The sequence below is a fragment of the Octodon degus genome, unplaced genomic scaffold (assembly GCF_000260255.1).
Source record: "Octodon degus isolate 3935 unplaced genomic scaffold, OctDeg1.0 scaffold00119, whole genome shotgun sequence".
Lineage (NCBI taxonomy): Eukaryota > Metazoa > Chordata > Mammalia > Rodentia > Octodontidae > Octodon > Octodon degus.
In genome coordinates, this window is record NW_004524695.1 from 7,241,924 (window position 1) to 7,262,006 (window position 20,083).

A 20,083-nucleotide genomic window follows, 5' to 3' on the forward strand; every position below is an offset into this window, starting at 1 on the left:
TATATGCAGTGTATTATTTGTTGAAACTGTACTTTCGATTTGATTTGAAACTGTCTCATTGCTATATGTTTATCAATAAAACTTTGAAAAGAAAAAAAATGTACAGTATGGATATGGAACACAAAGTTCCTTAGGCATAGTCAATGTACATAAGATTAAATATGCATTAAAATTAACTGTTACCATTTATACTGCTACTGTGTACTCTGTCAAGGAAATTTCAGAAAGCAAAGCAAAAGGCAAATAGAAAATATGAGAGAAAAATCAAAGACACACAGGACAAGTCCACAACAGAAATGCCAGAAATAAAAAACAAAGAAAACAAAGCACAGAAATAAACAACAAAATCAGAACACCTTCCAGAGCTGAGACATGAAGCTCCAGAATGACAGAATCTCTAGAGCCCTAAGCATGTAACTTTGGAGGAAAAATTTCTGTATCAGAAATATCCTTCTGATATTAAAGATGACTACACCTAAAGAGGAGGCCCTAAAGAGTGTTTGAAAAAGGGAAAAGAGAATATACCTAACAGAGAAAAATCAGACTTCTTAAATATAAAAATGGATAGGTATTCAAAAAGTTAAGAATGCCTCAAAGCTCTAAAAGAAAATTAATTTCAACTTTAAAAATTTAGGCTTATCCCAATAGAGTCCAGAGAACTATCACAGGCCTTTCCTGAAAACATTATTCAAGAATCAGATTCTAGATTGCAAAAAATTGAATTCTACTGCCATATTCTGCTTTTAGATTACTTTAATTTTTGTTTCATCATCTATCTGGACAAGATTATTCCCAGTTAGAACAAAGGGAAAGAAGGAATAAGAGAGGAAGGGACAGCCTGACCTGGTAAGGAATACTAGTTAATGATGTAGGCCTGAGAGAGATAAGAGGAAAATAGACACAAAAAAACCACCACACAAATTTTAGTTGCAAAGTGGTCACTACTAGAGAGGGAGGGAAGGAAAAAGAGAGGGAGGGAAGACAGAAAGGAGGGAGGGAAGGAGGGAGTTATGGTTTGTGTCTAGATGTCCCCCAAAAGCCTCATGTTGTCATGGAGCAGACTTCTAGAGTTTGTGATTAACTCATGATGCAGTGCTGGGATTATGGGTGTGAGCATTACTCCCAGCTTGGGGTGGATAGCCTGAATGCAACGTAAGGGATACAGACTTGCTCTGGATAGCTATTGGGTAGCTATTGCTGCCCCTACTCCGGCCCTTTTGTTCTTTTGCTCTTTTCCCCTGCCATGAAAGGCTGCTCTCTGTCTTGTGCTCTGCCTTGGAGCCAGCTGAGATGAACTGTGAGCCAAATAAACCTTTCCTTCCTTCATTTTGAGTGTCAGGTATTTGTCCCAGCCCAGTAAGGAGAGAAGAATAAATGAGACAAAGGGAGAAGGAAGGAAGGGGAAACAGAAGGAAGGAAGGAAGGAAGGAAGGAAGGAAGGAAGGAAGGAAGGAAGGAAGGAAGGAGAAAAGCAGGGAGGGAGGGAAGGAAGGAGAGAGGATATTCCAAGATCCCAGAAGGAGAGCAGAAGAGTAATGGTGAACATGCTCTACGACCACACACCATAGTTTTATTTAAAAACCAATGCTAGCCAGGTGTGGTGGTTCAGCATGCTAAAGTAGAAGAACTACAAGTCTGAGCCCAGCCTGGGTAACTCAGTAAGAACCTGTCTCTAAAGATACAAACAGCTGAGGCTACAGCTCAGGATGAAGGCCTAAATTCAATTCCCAGTACCAAAAATATCCACAATCACCATAATGCTGCCTCCATGACAGGTACCACTGCTATAAAATGATACATGTAATACAAAACTTTATTTCCCAGTACAGTGAAGAGAAAAAACTCACCAACATAAAAAAGAACCAACTATAAATATCTCATGTTAAGATTTGTTTTAATATAATATTGTCCAAACCCAAAAGCTCATTCTTTCCTTATCGTTAGAAAAGGTTTTCCTTCCTTATCAAAAGACCTTTACCAACTTCGGTACAATACAATTCGAGCTGTGATCACAAACCACAAACACCAATAATCTGGCAATGTTAAATACAAAGCATATCATCCAAATCTTTGTGAATAACTTAATTACGTGTGATGTATTTTTACAACACATTACCATTGATGAAGTCACTACATATGCAGTATCCTGTTCTTTCCTGAGCTGGTTTCCAAAGGTAGCACTAGCTCCAACTGTTTAACTAAACCAATTGTAAAGTACGTGACTGCAGACAACCTCAGGCTTTGTCTCATTTATTTCAGACTCACAAACTAAAAAATAATTGGCATCTTCTCTACTGGTATCAGCCATAGTTTTAACAGATGGTGCCATTAAATCAAGAAGGTATGGTACTGAATACAACTAATGACTAACCATATGTCACCAAAAATTAAGTTCTTGTCAAAGATATAGCACACAGGATTGTATTTACTTGTTTACTTTTGGATAGACAAGAACAAAGTATAACATAGTTATATAAACTGATACTAATGTAGAACCAGGAACAAGCCTAAAAAGTACTAAAAAGTAGGAGGAGATATGCATTGTTCTAAATTTTCAATTTCCACATGCACAAGCTACAAATAAATACACACATACACACACACACACACACACACACACACAACCAATTTCATACACAATCAAGAAAAATTTATTTTTATTAGTTCAACAGCTGTTTCAACTTTGGCCACAGGCTTCAGACATCATCCAGTCTACTGTTTATAAGACAGACAATAAAATTATTTTTTCAGGGCTGGAGAGATGGCTCAGTGGTCTAAAGCACCTACTTAGAACAAGCTTGGCAAGGCATCAGGGACCGCGGTTCAATCCCCCAGCACCACATGCCAGCCAGCCCCGCCCCCTGGTGGGCTGAGCTGGCCACACACACACACCTCTCTCTCTCTCTCTCTCTCTCTCTCTCTCTCTCTCTCAAATAAATAAAAATAAAAATAAAAATTTAAAAAAAAAAATTATTTTTTCAGTAAACTTCTACATGTCCAAATGGTAATATCTTAGTGCCTACTATACGTATGTTAAATTTCAGGAAAAAAACAAACACTTTGTGATTTAATGTATCATGAGTTGTCTCTATTAAGAACTATCTTAGTACAGCATTAAACATTCCCAATAATGCAACAGGCTTAAGCACAAGAAAACAAAATCTATACAGATATTCAATGTGTTCAACTCTATCCTATTCTTAATAAAACCCTGATGTGAAAATTCTACCCTTACAAGGAATTCTTATAAAATCCTGCTTTTCTAGTATTAAATTGCACTTTAGGGTCAGATGATTTCATTTGGGAAAAGCATGCTCTGAAATCTTTTTCTAATGCTAACACTGCAACTACAGACGTTATGATATAAAAATTGAGGACAGTCTACGGATCATTTAACCAAAGTATAAGTAACTGACTAAAATACACATTTAAGGAATGTATAAGACAGGTTTAGAGCTAAACAGTTATGAAAAGCTATATGTAGAAGGATGTAAGAGCTTCACAGAGCTAATACTCTGATACCTAACTGGAATTAACACAGTAAGAGACTAAAAGTTGTTTTTCAGAAGTTGCATTATCCATGTTAATCCCATGAATATTTATTAGGATAATATGCAAAAAACGGGGGGGGGGAGACTCATTTAAATGTAAATATTAAAAAATAAAATATGAATTTAAACATATGTGATTTTAGATACATGAGCATTTTAACAAAATAACTGTGGGCAGTTCAGCCAAAATTGCTTTCATCACAATTTTTTTTTTTAATTTTATTTATTTGTGTGTGTGTGTGTGTGTGTGTGTGTGTGTGTCCAGCTCTGCCCACCAGGGGGCGGGGCTGGCTGGCATGTGGTGCTGGGGGATTGAACCGTGGTCCCTGTGCTTTGCTTAGCTTGTTCTAAGTAGGTGCTTTAGACCACTGAACCATCTCACCAGCCCCTTCATCACAATTAATAAGGAAAACAAAAGCTAAGTTAGATAGGCCACTCATCTATGCTTCTTTTTCAGTGCCCAGTAGAGACTGGTAACCTAAACACTACTCTCACTTTTTCATTTATTGCTTTTCACTCAAGGAAATAAGTCACTACTATTTTCAGAAAAAACAACTTATACATGTGATGAGGCATAAAGAAAGTGCCAGGCACAATACAATCCTTGCTATCAGCGACCCTACATCTCAAATTCTCCATCTTTACAATGAGATTAATGCCACATGCCATACAGGGTTTGTAAGAAAAAAAAAAAAAAAAAACAGGAATGAAGTCAGGCAAAAAGCAGCCCAATAAACAAAACTTCAATTCATAAGACCTACACACATATTCAGAATAGTCATCAAAACCTCACTGGCAGATACACAGTTTTACAATTTTTACCCTAAACTGAAATAGACTGTATAAAGTATTTCATGAAAGTTTCTCTATTTCACATTCAACTTTCCTGCAGCATTTTAGATCAACTCTTTCAGCCTGATAGTTCTCCAACATACACTAAGATCTCAAAATCAGTAAGAAATATATCCTTAAGACCAGACCCTAGGAATGTCGTGCTTCAAATGCTTCTCTTTTGATTTTTCACTGTTTACATCCTGCATTTATTTTAAAACAATATTTTGTTGGTTGGATAAACTCTACTCCCAGCTTTCACTGACTTTCTTGAAATTCTACACATTCAGCTTCTGTATGTATACAAACCTGCAGAACATCAGGCCAATCTGATCTTCTTTCTCTCTTCTCTGTGCTCTACTATTTATCAAGAGAAAATCTGAAGGGCTGGTGAGATGGCTCAGTGGTCTAAAGCGCCTACTTAGAACAAGCTTGGCAAAGCACAGGGACCACGGTTCAATCCCCCAGCACCACATGCCAGCCAGCAGCGCCCCCTGGTGGGCTGAGCTGGCTACACACACACACACACACACACACACACACAAATAAATAAAAATAAAAAAAAAAAAAAAGAGAGAAAATCTGGAAAGACACAAATCCTCAATTAAAAAAAAAATATATCCAGTGAGGATTAGGAAGTGGTTCTAAATGACTAAAGACCAGTTCCCATTATACAGAAAGGTTTTAACTTTCGAAGTACTCAATATATTTTTGTCTAATCTTAGCCTGTTAAGGGTTACATGAATATATGGTCTCAAATGTTATACTAAAAGCTCCCATCTCAGCCAAGAAAAGACAAAAATGCACGAAACAATGGTTTTCAAGGCCCTGAACATAACATAATGAAGCTCAATGATCCAAGAGGTATGGAACAATGAGTTTCCAGACTGAGGTTGCTAAGCAGGCAGTTGAGAGGACTCTGCTCTTAGAAGACAGTTCACAGTCTGGAGAAACCCAGGTGTTCTTCAGTTTGCAAAACAGTGCTAGAGAACTCAGTAATGAGTACTCATTAACCCATGTGTAAGAAAGCCATATAAAAGTGGGAAAAGAATGACCTCAAAAAAATGAAGATAACATACCCAGAGCTCCCTCTGGGCTAGGAATAAGGCATGCTCTTTCCAGCCAGATGGAAAAGCTTCAGGATTCATGGGACTCTAGATGCTATACATAAAAAGATCTTTACTCAGCCCAGGGAATAATCAGCTATTCACTAGCCTGGCTCCAGTCACGCTCAAAGGACTCAAGCTGTTTCTAAGTGATTTAACTGCAGCCCAGAACAAAGCTTAAGAATATTTCTGAGAATGCGAAAAAGAATACATAGCATTCTACAAAGAAAAAAATTCAAATTTAGCATCCAATCAAAAATCACCAGGAACAGCTGGAGAGATAGCTCAGCAGACTAAGTGCCAGCTTAGGCAGGCACAGGGACAAGGGTTCAATCCCCAGTACCACACACTATACTGCCCTGCCCTAGGGTGAGCTGAACTGGTGACCAAGTAAGGGTGTAGTGGTGCATACTTGTCATCCCAGCAGGATCACTACAAGCTGCATAGTCAGACCCTGTACAAAATACATAAATAAAAATAATTTTTTTAAAAAATCACCAGGAATGCCAAAATAATGACAATACAATCCCATAAAGAGCATAATCAGTAAACCAAAATCAAAACTAACTCAAACTTGGCACAGATATTAGAATTAGCAGACAAAAACATTAACATGTTACTGTAACTATATTGTACATTTTCAAAACTTAAGCATTGACCTGGAAGATACATAAGAGGAAAAAAGAACCAAATTCAAGCTCCAAAGAGAAAACCACTTCAGTTGCTCTGGGTTCTTTACCTCACAGAGACAATGAAACCTTTATTCTCAAAAGATCCGAGCTATCAATCTCTCCACCCTTTTTGGCTGACACACTTTTCCGTGAAACTCTCTAGGGGATGGAAGTACCAAAAAGGGCTCAGAGAATTCTCAAGTTCCAGAAAGAACCTCCCTGACTCCACTGTATAATAGAAACCCTATTTTCACTTGATAATCAGGATTGATCACTCCCATAAATACACTAGAGGTGTGTGTGTGTGTGTGTGTGTGTGTGTGTGTGCGTGTATGTTAAGGCTGCTGGTTCCTTACAGACTAAGGATCCCAAAACAGCTTATTAGCAGCCTCATCCTCCAATTCAATGAAACGAATATTGTTTCCCTAGTGGAAATTCCCACTCTTTGAGGACAAAGGCCTCCAAACCAACAGGTGTCAGCATTTCTAGGACAGAAAGCAAAAGTTCTGCAAGTAGGTTATTAGATATGATAGCAAGCAAAATGACTCTCATTTTCCTCCCTTGATTCCCAAAGCCATGAATTACAGATATTAGAGAGACAACACTTACACTGGCATCTGATTTAAGGTGTATACTACCTCCAGTAAAACAGAATCTCCTCTTTTATGGTATTCATCTCAAATCTTACTATAATAGAGTGTTCAATAAGAGCCATTCCACACTTCCACTGTCAGGCAGTGGTGACACTTCAAGATCAGTACACTACAGGGGTATCAGCCCATATCATCAGCATCTTTGCTGTAGAGTGAGTTCCTTCTCTAGAACCAATACAAAGCAGGATGCCTTAAAAGTGGGATAGTTTTCTGAGTCCACAAATGGTGGTGCTAACAGAAGCATCACAGGTAGAGATGACAAATACATATGTAGAATATGTGGCTATTCCAATGAGGATATCTTTGCCCTCTCCATAATAGAAGAGGTTCAATATAATTAACCACCACAAGATGTCTAACTGGTTCCTTCAGTGGCTGGTGTCACATCAGGGACTCAGCATTAGGAGGACTGTGGTTGGTAGATTAGGCACTAAGCAGTATCATTAGCCAGGTCAGCCTTCTTACAACACTAACAATAGTCCTTATTGTTGAACCTACATGCAGCCTTCAACACTGCCAACAGTTCCATTGGCCCACTGAGTACGCCCTGATTGAGTCTAAAGAGGCTCATTGACAACCACAGAGCACATTGTTTTGTTCGCCTCATTAGTACGAATCCTGAGCAGTGGAGGCCCTTCAGTGGGCAATCCCATGAGACACAATCTTCACAGACCATGTAGTCACTCAAGAGAGATCCCTTAGACTTTCTTGTCACCAATCTCCTGATGTTTGTTCCAAGTCTCTGACCATCCAGAGAAAACACAAGCAACTGCCTCTCACTCAGGAGAGATCTTTATCTCTGGTCATCTCTTCCAGACATAACAGGCAACAAAACACTCTGATCAAAGCTCCGCACTGGGAAGAGTTTCCTTCACCACTGCACCTCATGGTTAGTATTGCTATAGGGTCTACTCCTGAGCAGTAGCAGTATATCATCTAGACCCATTTTCAAACCAGGCTCAAATTGCTTTCTTCTTAAATGGGGGAAAAGCATCATCCCAGAAAAGACCAGAGTCATAGATTGAATGAGAGATGGGAAAAATTATATATACATATATATGTGTGTATGTATGTGTAGATAGGTAAGTTGGTATGAAAGGAGTTCAAGTCATTCACATAATTGTAACTTCCTGACCCATCCAAACCTGATCTCTCATGTACACTTCCATTTGGTAACACATTTTTGTTAGTGCCTAACCAATAACTAAATAGTCAGATGACATCCAATCCATGATGGGATACTTAGCCCTCAGGTCACCTGATATCCCATGACTACAGAACTCTAGCAACACCTGACAGCAAGCCAGGGGATGTTTCTCAAAGGCAGAGCCATTATCTGCAGAAGAAGGCACAGCCATACTCCAAATTCCAAAAAGCCTCCACTGTGCACTGAAGCTTGCCAGAGACAATGGGCAGAAAAAAGGAAAAGGAAGGAGGGAAACGATCACTAAATACATCTTTTGCTCACAGTATTTTCCTGGTTTCGGAACTCAGATAGAATAAGTGGGTGTCATTCCCTAAATCTATACTCCTATGACATTAATCAGTATGACAGGACTGTAGTCCCAGTCAGAAGGGTAGAAGGAAAGAAGTAAAAATAATTAAGATGTGATGTTTCTGTATCAGATTCCCAAGAAGAATGTAATTATTAAGTATTGCAAATGTATACTAGAACATAAAGGGAAAAAATGTTTTTAAAAAGGTGATCTTAGGGGGCCTGGCCGTAGCTCAGGCCTTTAAGTGGCTGCTTCCACAAAGCTGTCAGCCTCAGGTTGCTGGAGTTCGAACCTCACACCTCTCCAGCTGGCCAAAAGTGCCCTGAAGGCATTCGAGGAACAACAACAAAAAAAAAATCCTTATTCCATTTGGGGCTGGTGAGATGGCTCAGTGGTCTAAAGCACCTATTTAGAACAAGCTTCGCAAAGCACAGGGACCACGGTTCAATCCCCCAGCACCACATGCCAGCCATCTTTGCCCCCTGGTGGGCTGAGCTGGCCACACACACACACACACACACACACACACACACACACACATAAATAAAATAAAATAAAATAAAATAAAATAAAATAAATAAAAAGGTGATCTTAGGTCCAAGCCCACTGAAGGATACCTGTTGTCTTCTGTTGGGCCTGCTAGTGCAGACCTATAACCCTAAAACCCTCAAGGCTAAGGCAGAAGGATCATTAGTTTGAGCCACATAGTGAATTCTACATTCTAGGTCAGCCTGAGCTATACAGCAAAACCCTATGATGGGAGTGCAGGAGGCAGAACACAGAGACCAAACCCCAAACTTATCTGTGAGATTTTTACTGTTAAATTGAGAAACAGGAAGTGATCCTCTTCAGATTAGAAAATGGTTTAAAGGTATTAATCACGAGGCACCCTGATGGTCCAAAGCAGGGCATGTAATTGATATCACCAAAGTACTAATAAAACCAGCAGATGAGGCTGCTGAACCTACTAGTAAGTAACTTCTCAAGAATCATGGACAGCCATTGCAGTACACTGAGCTCCATAGAGACAGCGCCGGGGCAAGTGAGAGCCAGACAGGCACTGGGCAACTCTGTACCTCGCCGAGGAAAACAAGTAAACATGGGCAAAGGAGATCCTAAGAAGCTGAGAGGCAGGATGTCATCATATGCATTCTTTGTGCAAACTTGCCGAGAGGAGCACAAGAAGAAGCACCCAGATGCTTCCATTAACTTCTCAGAGTTTTCTAAGAAGTGCTCAGAGAGGTGGAAGACCATGTCTGCTAAAGAAAAAGGAAAATTTGAAGATATGGCAAAGGCAGACAAGGCTCATTATGAAAGAGGAATGAAAACTTATATTCCTCCTAAAGGAGAAGCAAAGAAGAAGTTCAAGGATCCCAATGCGCCCAAGAGGTCTCCTTCGGCTTTCTTCTTGTTCTGTTCTGAGTATCACCAAAAAATCAAAGGAGAACACCCTGGTCTCTCCATTAGTGATATTGCAAAGAAACTTGGAGAAATGTGGAATAATACTGCAGCAGATGACAGGCAGCCATATGAGAAGAAGGCTGCTAAGCTGAAGGAGAAGTATGAAAAGGACATCGCTGCCTACTGGGCTAAAGGAAAAACTGATGCAGCAAAAAGGGAGTTGTGAAGGCTGAAAATAGCAAGAAAAAGAAGGAAGAGGAGGAGGATGAAGAAGATCAGGATGAAGGGGAAGAAGAAGATGAAGAAGAGGATGAGGAGGATGAAGAGGATGATGATGAATAAGTTGGTTCTAACGCAGTTTTTTTTTTTCTTGTCTATAAAGCATTTAACCCCCCTGTACACAACTCACTCCTTTTGAAGAAAAAAAAAATTGAAATGTAAGGCTGTGTAAGATTTGTTTTTAAACTGTACAGTGTCTTTTTTTTTGTATAGTTAAAACACTACCGAATGTGTCTTTAGATAGCCCTGTCCTGGTGGTATTTTCAATAGTCACTAACCTTGCCTGGTGCAGTATGGGGGTTGTAAATCAGCATGGAAATTTAAAGCAGGTTCTTGTTGGTGCACAGCACATATTAGTTACATATGGGGACGGTAGCTTTTCATCTTCAGTTGTCTCTGATGCAGCTTATAGGAAATAATTGTTGTTCTGTTAACTGAATACCACTCTGTAATTGCAAAAAAAAAAAAAAAAAAAAAGTTGCAACTGTTTTGTTGACATTCTGAATGCTTCTAAGTAAATACAATTTTTTTAATTAGGAAAAAAAAAAAGAGGGGCTGGTGAGATGGCTCAGTGGTCTAAAGCACCTACTTAGAACAAGCTTAGCAAAGCACAGGGACCGCAGTTCAATCCCCCGGCCCCACATGCCAGCCAGCCGCGCCCCCTGGTGGGCTGAGCTGGCTACACACACACACACACACACACACACACACACACACACACAAATAAATAAATAAATAAATTTAAAAAAAAAATCATGGACAAAGAAGAAATACGAGCTGGAGAAAGAGCGTAGCGGTTTACGCATTAGGCTCTACAGCGCGAGTTCGTAGGTTTAAGTCCCGGGTCTGCCTTTAGTTATCTATCTTGGGACAGGAGCTTTCTTTCCCTCAATAAATATATTCTGCTCATAAAAAAAAAAAAAAAAAAAAAAAGAAAAAAAAAAAAAAAAAAAAAGAAATATGGAAAAATAAGAAGTGGCCAACTATCCCAATTTTCCCAGTAACATAAATGGTATGTTGTCTATCTGCAGTCACCCGTAGACTGTCAGACAACTGTAAAGATGGCTTACAAATCACTAATCAATAGGGAACTGCCTAAGAACCAAATAATAGTAGACTAATCCCATATCTGCCTTCCTCTAGGACAGCAGACCTCTCTGGATGAACTCTAGAACCTGAAAGAATCTAACCCCTTAGAGACTGAAATGATAGCCAATTAATTGACATTCCTATTATGATGGAAAAGAAAACTTTTAAAATAGGGAGGAAAAAAACATTGTTTTTCAAGTTAAAATCTAGTAGTCTCTAGATATGAGAAGTGAAAGAGGTTTAGCATTTCTTAAAAGTCCTGCCCTCATAAACTGATTAGTTACAATGGGAAGCAGATGGGATGTAGTAGGACTTCAGGTCTGTACTCCCACAACTCAGCAAATTTCTTCAGCTACTCAAGCCTGGCCTCTGTGTCTAGGAGACAGTATAATAATGCTATCTCCCTCACAGATCTCTTTGGAGGATTACAGGTAACTACATGTAAAGCTCTTCACACAGGGCATCTCACAGAGCAAGTCTTCCATGTTACATTAGCTACTATTATTATCTGTCAGCAGTCCTGCTCTTCAGCAAAATTGTGAAATAAACTTTTCCATTAGGTATTCTTATCTCCTTTCTCAATCATGCTTAACCATCTGGCAGCCCAATAACAATTATGTATAACTAATAAACATGGAAGAAGAATAGCACAGAAAAAGGCACTGGGTTACACAAATAAGAACTGGATTCCAGGCTGCCAACAGATCATTCAATGACTTGGCACAAGTCTCTCAATCTCCATGGACTGCCATTTTCTTAGCTATCAAACAAGCTTGAGTTAAATGTTTCAAGATTTCTTTCCTTCTTTAAAACTGTATAAGGTAATAACCACATATTACTGTATTAGATTATAAGTTTTGTGTCACTGGTATACCCATACTTGAAACACCAACCCATTCACAGAGGGCAGCCGAAGGATAAAGATAAATCAATTTTCTGATGATTTTTCTTCCTCCATCAAACTCAAAAATACTCACAGTAAATTAATACCACTTACCATCCTACCCTGCAAAAAAAGTTTGTTAAAAATTGACCACTATTTCTGAGATTAAAATGTTACCCTTAAACTCAAACATTAATTTATCTACAAGAAAAAATAAGATCATTATGATCTTCAGTAAGGGACCCCAAGTACTTCTACTACTCCCAAGTGATCAATAGCATTGGATTAACCTGTATTAACTCAAAATTAAATATGTTGACACCATTAGCATTTAATTATGTGTACTACTTTTTCTAAGAGGTACTGAGACTTGTAATCACACACAAAGTACTCATCAATAACAATGATTTCCTCAGTAATCTGAACTAAGTGTGAACCACAGGGAGAGCCAGATAGGAAGAAAACTGAAGATTCAGTAATGCCATCTAAGAAAACCTGTTAGTTCCCCCACATGATCAAAGATCAATCTGACCACAAACAACTGTTTATCATTCTGCCCACAGAATTTGAGAATACAGATGTGTTAAATTTCAAACGTATGCCTCACTTTATGTAACACCCTCTATAATCTAATACTGTACACAGTGACTTTCATAAATTTCATATTCTAAATAGTTTGCTAACCAAAAAGAAAGAATATATAAATGCTGTTACAAAATAATTTATCGTTTTATATATGTAGATACAATATATGAGGCATATCTAGATCTAAATCTATGTATCTCCTTAAGGATTTTTTTACCATCATTATACTAGGTCAAGGCAACCAATCATTATCAATAAAAGTAGTTATCATATCTTGGAAATCATTTATGCAATTTTAAAATTCTTTCACAAGTCACAAAGACCACTCATGTTAAAATGAGATAACTTTTAGGAACTATTTACAGACTGATTTTGTTAAGTACCACCTTAAAAGTGGTTCATCCTGCAGCCCTATCAAATTGTTCAAATACAAAGACCTCTTCAATGATCTAACCTATTACTGATTATTTACATAAGTTTAGCCACATATGGAAATAAGTACAACAGCAGGTGTGAGTCTCCTCAGTCTCTACACATCTGAGGCCATCACCATTCTCAGAAGTAATCAAACTTTGTAAATAGCTAGAAGCTTCATCTGAACAGGAAACAGATCAAACTGCTGCGCAGTAAACTATTCCATGTGCACACACTAACGCATTTAATAAAAAGAACCACCTTATCCAAACAACCACAAAAAGGATCAAATTGCAAAATTATCCAGTAATGCCAGAAATACAGTCTTCAATGATGCAAAAGTCAACATAAAGTGCATAAAATTATTGCAACTTCTTTCAAAATTATAAACCAGGGTCGGCCTAATAGCTCAGCACACTAAAGTGCCCACTTAGGCAGAGCACAGCAGCCGGTTCAATGCCTGGCCTGCCAGGCCAGCCCCACCCCCCAATGATGTGCTGAGACAGCAATTGAGACTGGGCATGGTGGCGCATGCCTGTAATCCCAGCACTTGGGAGACTGAAAACAGGACAATCACTATGAGTCCAATCTACACAGTGAGACCCTGTAGACCCTGTAAACCCTGTCCTTCACACAGAAAGAAAGAAAGAAAGAAAGAAAGAAAGAAAGAAAGAAAGAAAGAAAGAAAGAAAGAAAGATAGATAGATAGATAGATAGATATCCCAAATCACAGGGGCTGGGGATCTAGCTCAGTGGCACAGTGCCTGCCTGGCAAGCACAAAGTCTTCAGTTTGACTCCTAGTATCAAAAATAAATAAATAAATAAATAAATAAATAAATAAAATCTGGAGAGGTAGAAACAGGAGGATTGCTATGAGTTCACAAAAGTGAGCACAAGACCAGCCTGACCTGCATAGCAAGACCCCATCTCAGGAAAAAAAAAAAAAAAAAAGACATTTATATGGAGAGGATTTTACTACAGCACAGCTTCTAGAATTTGAAACACGCCATGCACCACCTCTATTATGAACAGGTAAACTGCCAGGCATATTTCTGACATCCTGACAGGATACTATAGCTACTTTCGAGGGAACATGATCAGTAAAACAAATGTGCTTACACAAGCTTTTCATTGGATAGTCAATGGCAGTCATATGTTACATAAGGAGTTAACATTTTGCTCACTATACCTTGAGCTATCAAGACCAATTTTATGCAAATTTTCACCAACTATAAATGAAGTTGGGTTAATAATCAAAGGTCTAGATTCCACATGCAAATTACATTTAAATATCTAAGACACAGTTATCCTGAGAACACTGCCTGTCACAGCACCTTTTTATTTGGTACACACTGTAATCTTTCAAATCCACAGAGCATTTGAACTCTTAACAATAAACAAAGCTAAGTGAGCCAAGTCATTATGCAAATTTTACTAAAACTCCTTTGAGAAACACAAATAAAAAATACAGGTGGTCATAATTGCATAAAGCTCCCAGTGTTTGCATGAGAGAGCAGGTTTGCATAGGATGGGTCATACAGAAACAGTTCCAGAGAGGGCAGGTCTTCTCCTGGAAGCTGTGATCTGAACCTGAAACAACAGGGGACACACACACACACACACACACACACACACACACAGGTAAGCCAACAGATTTATTTCTAAGTATAAAAACTCTGAGCTTATTCTTTACAAGTTATTACCTAACATTTACTATCTGGAACCTAGTATCTGTGGATTTAAAAATTTAAAATACAACATAGGGTAGAAAATTTAGATATGTATTTGTATTTACTAGAATGTGTGAAACCTGTGGAATGATACAAAAGAAATTAGTGTTTTTACCTAAATTTTTCATATGAAAACTAAGCAAATAGAAAATTTAAAAGGGACAAACTTGTGCCAAAAATCTTTTTTATATGTGGACTATTTTAAACCCTGTCATGGCATAGCTCACTTTAAAAATTAATTAGAATGTCACCAGGCATGGTGGTACCCCTGTAATCCCAACATTCAGGAGGCTGAAGCTGAAAGATCGTCTTAAATTAGTGCCAGCTTGGGCTACATAGTAAGTTCAAGGTCAGCCTGACTGTGTCTTAAATAAATAAGTAAATAAATAAATAAATACCATCATAATAAAAATGTGAATAAAATGATGTGCAATATACTACAATAGCAAAAAAGATTTCTATTAACTGCAGAAATTTAAAACGAATAGTTACATTTCAACAGACTACAATTAGCAAGCTACCAAAAAAAAAGTAAAGGTAACTTGTAATTATAATTTTATAATAAAAAACTTGAGTAAGTTCTTTTGTTATATATAAAACAGTCATTGAACAGGAGTCAAAATGTCAATGCTTAAAATTGAACAAGAAAAACAAAATGTTCTGCTCTATCTTCCTGAGGCAGAAATTTTACAGAATACTAGTAAATGTATTTTAATTATTTTCATCCCCAGAGCTAATATCTAATTAATTATTAAGAGCTAATAAAACTAGCTATTAAAAATGTCCAATTGGAGTCTAGTTTCCCATGTCTATTTTAATGAACACAATAGACTTTCATAAGAGGGTACTGCTTACAAATTTAAAACATGTCTATGCTCAGGACAGATCATGTCGTTAATAACTGGCTTTAGCAAGATGTGTCAGACGAATACCACATGCCATACTTAATCTAAACGTTCAAATGTATTATTTTGTCAAAAATGGCTATAACCTATTTTTCAGTCATCACTAAGTCATCCTCAAAATCAGTGTTCGGCTCAGTAAACTGAGGTTCCAGTTCACAATTCTGCCTTCTGGAGGAAAAAGAAAATTCTCATGTGACATTAACAAAAGCCACTCCTGACCCAAAACTAGTCATACCACAGCTTTCTCTACATTCCAAAATTATTTTTAATGCTTTACTAAAACCATCATGAATATAACAACTTAAGGAAATGCAACTTCATCTTTCTAACAGTGCTCTGAAACTCTTCTAAGTCTCCAGTGCCTTCCCAGTTTTTCATGGCCTGCAGGGCACCACTCTTAAAACAAAACGCTGCATTCAAATAACCCTGTCAAGTCTCTACAACATCCACAGCCACCCCCAGCCCCAACCCCCTCAACAACTTCATAACGAATACTGAAAGGACAGGGTTTAAGGAATAAGAGCAAATAAAGGAGAGAAGAAAATGCTGGCCCAGTGTTCCATCCTTTTTTAAAGCTCAGTGGTGGAAATTTAATGATCATCATCACTACATTTCTCTCACAGACTGCAATTAAAAGAGACATTTATTTTAATCATGTAAAGCCCTGAATTGCAAGAGTGCCCACTTTTAGAAACTGCCTATTTATCCATTTAGCAGACTACAACTAAACACTACAACAGAATAAGGCAAATGTAATTTAGGCAAGGACTTTAGGAGAAAAAATATAGTAAAATATAGTAACTGTAAGTACAACTTCTATTGAGTGGCAATGCTGGGGACTGAACTCATTCTATCTGTGAGCCTCCACCACACTACTTACTACCAATAAAATTACAGCACTCCAACTCTGCCCAAAGTTGGCCACGGTAACCTCGACAGATATAATAAAATCTCCACTTTAAACATGAAAACTCAGACACAAAGATAGTAAGCTGACAGTCACATGACTAAATGAGTGTAAGAAAAACAGGACTGTGTGTTAATACTAATAGCAAGAAAAATATAATAGAAATAGTGAAAGCCTACTACTTTTATATTATTCTTCTCAGTACACTTCTAAGAATTTCTAAATTCCTTTAAAAATTTTAAATTCATTTACTACTCATAATAATCAAATGGAAATATGTTCATTATCCTAAAAAACATATATATCCAACTACAGAGGGACAGAATAACTTGCTCAAGGTCCCTGAACCTATGAAGTCTCCAGTTACCACCCACATTTTTAAATGCTATGTTTTTATGCAAGTACAGCCTCTGTAATCTCTAGTAGAAAGCACGAGAATGCCATAGTCAGTGACCAGTTCTATAAAACTGTAAACATCAAGCAGGGCATCGTGTACAGGCCAGTAATCTGAGCACTCAGGAGGTTAAGGCAGGATTTAATTCAAGACCAATCTGGGCTACACAGTGAGTTCAAGGTCAATGTGAACTACAAAGAAGCTATCTAAAAGAAAAAAGGGGGGAGCTTTTAAACATTAATTTGGACTTCATTCTTAGTATTTCATCTAAATAGAAAACTAACAAAAATAATTTCAAAAGTATTTTAGTAATATATTTTTTCCTGAAATTTAATCCCACTGATGTACATTCACTTCAAAAAGAGCTGAACGTCAAGGATGAATAACTTTCTAAGCAAACAAGAAGTATTATAAGAGACTAGAATGTTCCACGACACTACCTTAGAAGCAGAGAGATAATACTATCAATCACAGAATTAAAGAATAAGAACTCTTTCTACAAAGATTAAGTTTTTGGCTGGGGAGACAGTTTGGCAATCTAAGCAAATGCCTGGGCAAGCAAAGGACCAGAATTCAATCCCCAGTACTGCATGCTGTGCCAGTCCTGAAACTGGCCATGGTGGTACACACTTGTAATCCCCAAAAAAAAAAAAAACAAAGATTAAGTTTTTCAGTTTCATTAGCTTTCAGTAAGAGTACCAATTATACCCAACATCAAATGAGAAATGACATGACACTTTTTGAATATGTGGATTCATGACTGTGTGTGCATGGAGGGGTGACAGATACCAAGTATAATAAAACAGATGTGAGCCCACTGCAGTACTGATGCAGTACTGATGTTAGAATAATGTAACATCAATATGTGTGATGTTATGATAAATGTATCTTAGTGGTTCTAATTAATATTGTGTAACCTGAACATTCATAGCATATTAATCTGATAACAAAAAGCAACGAAAATGTCCCACTGTGACTACATATATCTAGACAGACAAAAAGACCCAGAATTTCACACAGTACCACCTGAATAAAAAAGAACAGGATAGCCTCTTTTTATAATGAAACACTGAATTGTGCCTGAACCAAGACTGGTTCACATAAAACCTCAAAATAAATCTTGCATTTTAAGATTTCCAATTTTTTTAGGGCTGGCCAGATAGTTTAGTAGACTAAAGTGCCTGCTTCCACAGAGCTCAGCAGCCAGGGTTCAATCCCCGGTGTGCTGTGCCGGCCCCGCCCCCATGGTAGTGCCTGTAATCCCAGGGCTTGGGAGGCTGAAAACAGGAAACTCACTAGGAGTCTGATCTACACAGTGAGACCCTGTACACCCTGTACAACCTTTACACCCTATCCTAAATTCATAAAAAAAAATCAAATTTTTCATTTCACAAAATAAAACTTAAATCCTAATTCTATAACACAGAAATGGATAATAAAAATAAAATGAATAACTAAACTAGAAACTAATTCATTCTTATGAGCATAATACTTGTAAGAGGGTCAGTGACACAGCTCAGAGGACTAAGCACCTCCTTAAGCAAGCACAGGGACCCAGGTTCAATTCCTACACCACATGCTGTGCTGGCCACCAAGACAGGGTGTGGTGGTACACACCTATAATCCTAGCACTGGAGAGGCTGAAAACAGGAGGATCACCATGAGTCCAAGCTGCATAGCTGTGACTCGGTAAAAAATATAATATTTGTAACAGAACCAGCAATAAGATGTAATATAAATGAAGATATTTTAAAAGAAGGTCTCTTTTTATCCCATGCAACTTAGTAAAGCACAGTAAAAAATAATAAAAGTTCAAGGTGTAACTTTACTAATTTCCTCTCTGAACTTCTGAAACACTGCCAAACAGATCTAAGCAAAAAGGGTAAAATTTTACTATAAAGTCTACCTCATGAGAAAGTAGGAATGCTAGAGGGAAAAAATGAAATAGAAAGAGAACTTCAAAGAGATTCTATAATCGAAGATGCCTGCTTCCTGACTGCCTCATCTTGGAGATTAAAGAAGATTTTTAAAGCTGTTCCATGGACACAGAGATCAAACATTTATAAATGTTTATCATTTTACAAGTCCTAAATTCAAAAGTGGGCTCGAAGAAATCAACAGTACCATAAGGCAGCTAGGATGAATTCTTAAGGGAGGGAGGGAAGGAAGGATAGGGAAAGCTTTGGTGAACATGCTCTAGCTTATAGACGAGGAGAATTTCTGAAAGCTCATTTGTCACCCAGAACACCTAAATGAACCCCAACAACATTTATGAAAGGAAAATCAGACACAACTTTATTTATGTCTATTGGATTTCAAGCAGCATTGAAGTTAAGTGTTGACACTACATACAGACCTATGGTATAAACCTAGTTAGTTCAGCCCTTTTGAAGCCCTCAATTTAGACTTTCAATTTCCTACAGTTTGCAGATAACTAATGAGTTCTATCCTTTCAGCTTTCTACAGAATCTCCATTCCATAATGAAAAAGGAGGAGAGGTGTGAAGAAAACATTTGATCCTTACCAAGAGGGAGGGGCATACAGATGCAGATGGAACCAAATCAACACTATATTGTTTAGACATTAATTCTTAAAAATTAAGTAATATATCATAAAGAACTAGTAAATGAAGTTAAATTTGACATTTTCACCAGTCTTATTTCCAACCACTGGATATCACTATTTCGCCATATAATCAAGTATAATCTATGCTGGGACCAACACTAGAGCCTGCAGATGTGGGGCAAGGGCCCCTCCACAGAGGAACATGCCCAGATAACTTATTCATCAACGCACCACCTTGCAACAGTATAGTATCCACCATATAACAATTCACTTTTGTTGCCTAAAATATCAATATTTAAAACAAGCTAAAGGGCTGGGGAGATAGCTCAGCAGTCTAAGCACCTGCCTGGCAAGCACAAGGACCCGGCTTTGATCTTCGATACTGCTGTGCCAGCCCTGAACCCGTGCTGGCCCTAAAACCAAGTGTGGTGGCACACACCTGTAATCCCAGCACTGGGGAGGCTGAGACAGGAGGATCGCTGTGAGTCTAAGCTGCACAGTGAGACTCTGTACCAAATAAATAAATAATTTAAAAAGAAAATAAAACAAGTTAAAGCTAACATATAAATTATACCAGTTCATTTTCATCTCTCTACTAAAACTATACAGGGATCAGTGATAT

The 20,083-nt window shown here is 37.9% G+C and overlaps 1 protein-coding gene across 1 annotated transcript in view; it reads right to left on the reverse strand.

Annotated features, from left to right (window-relative positions):
* Nucleotides 1–20,083, reverse strand: part of Cdkal1 (CDK5 regulatory subunit associated protein 1 like 1) — a 732,899-nt gene that overhangs the window by 649,934 nt on the left and 62,882 nt on the right. The gene's annotated exons all lie outside the window — the stretch shown is intronic.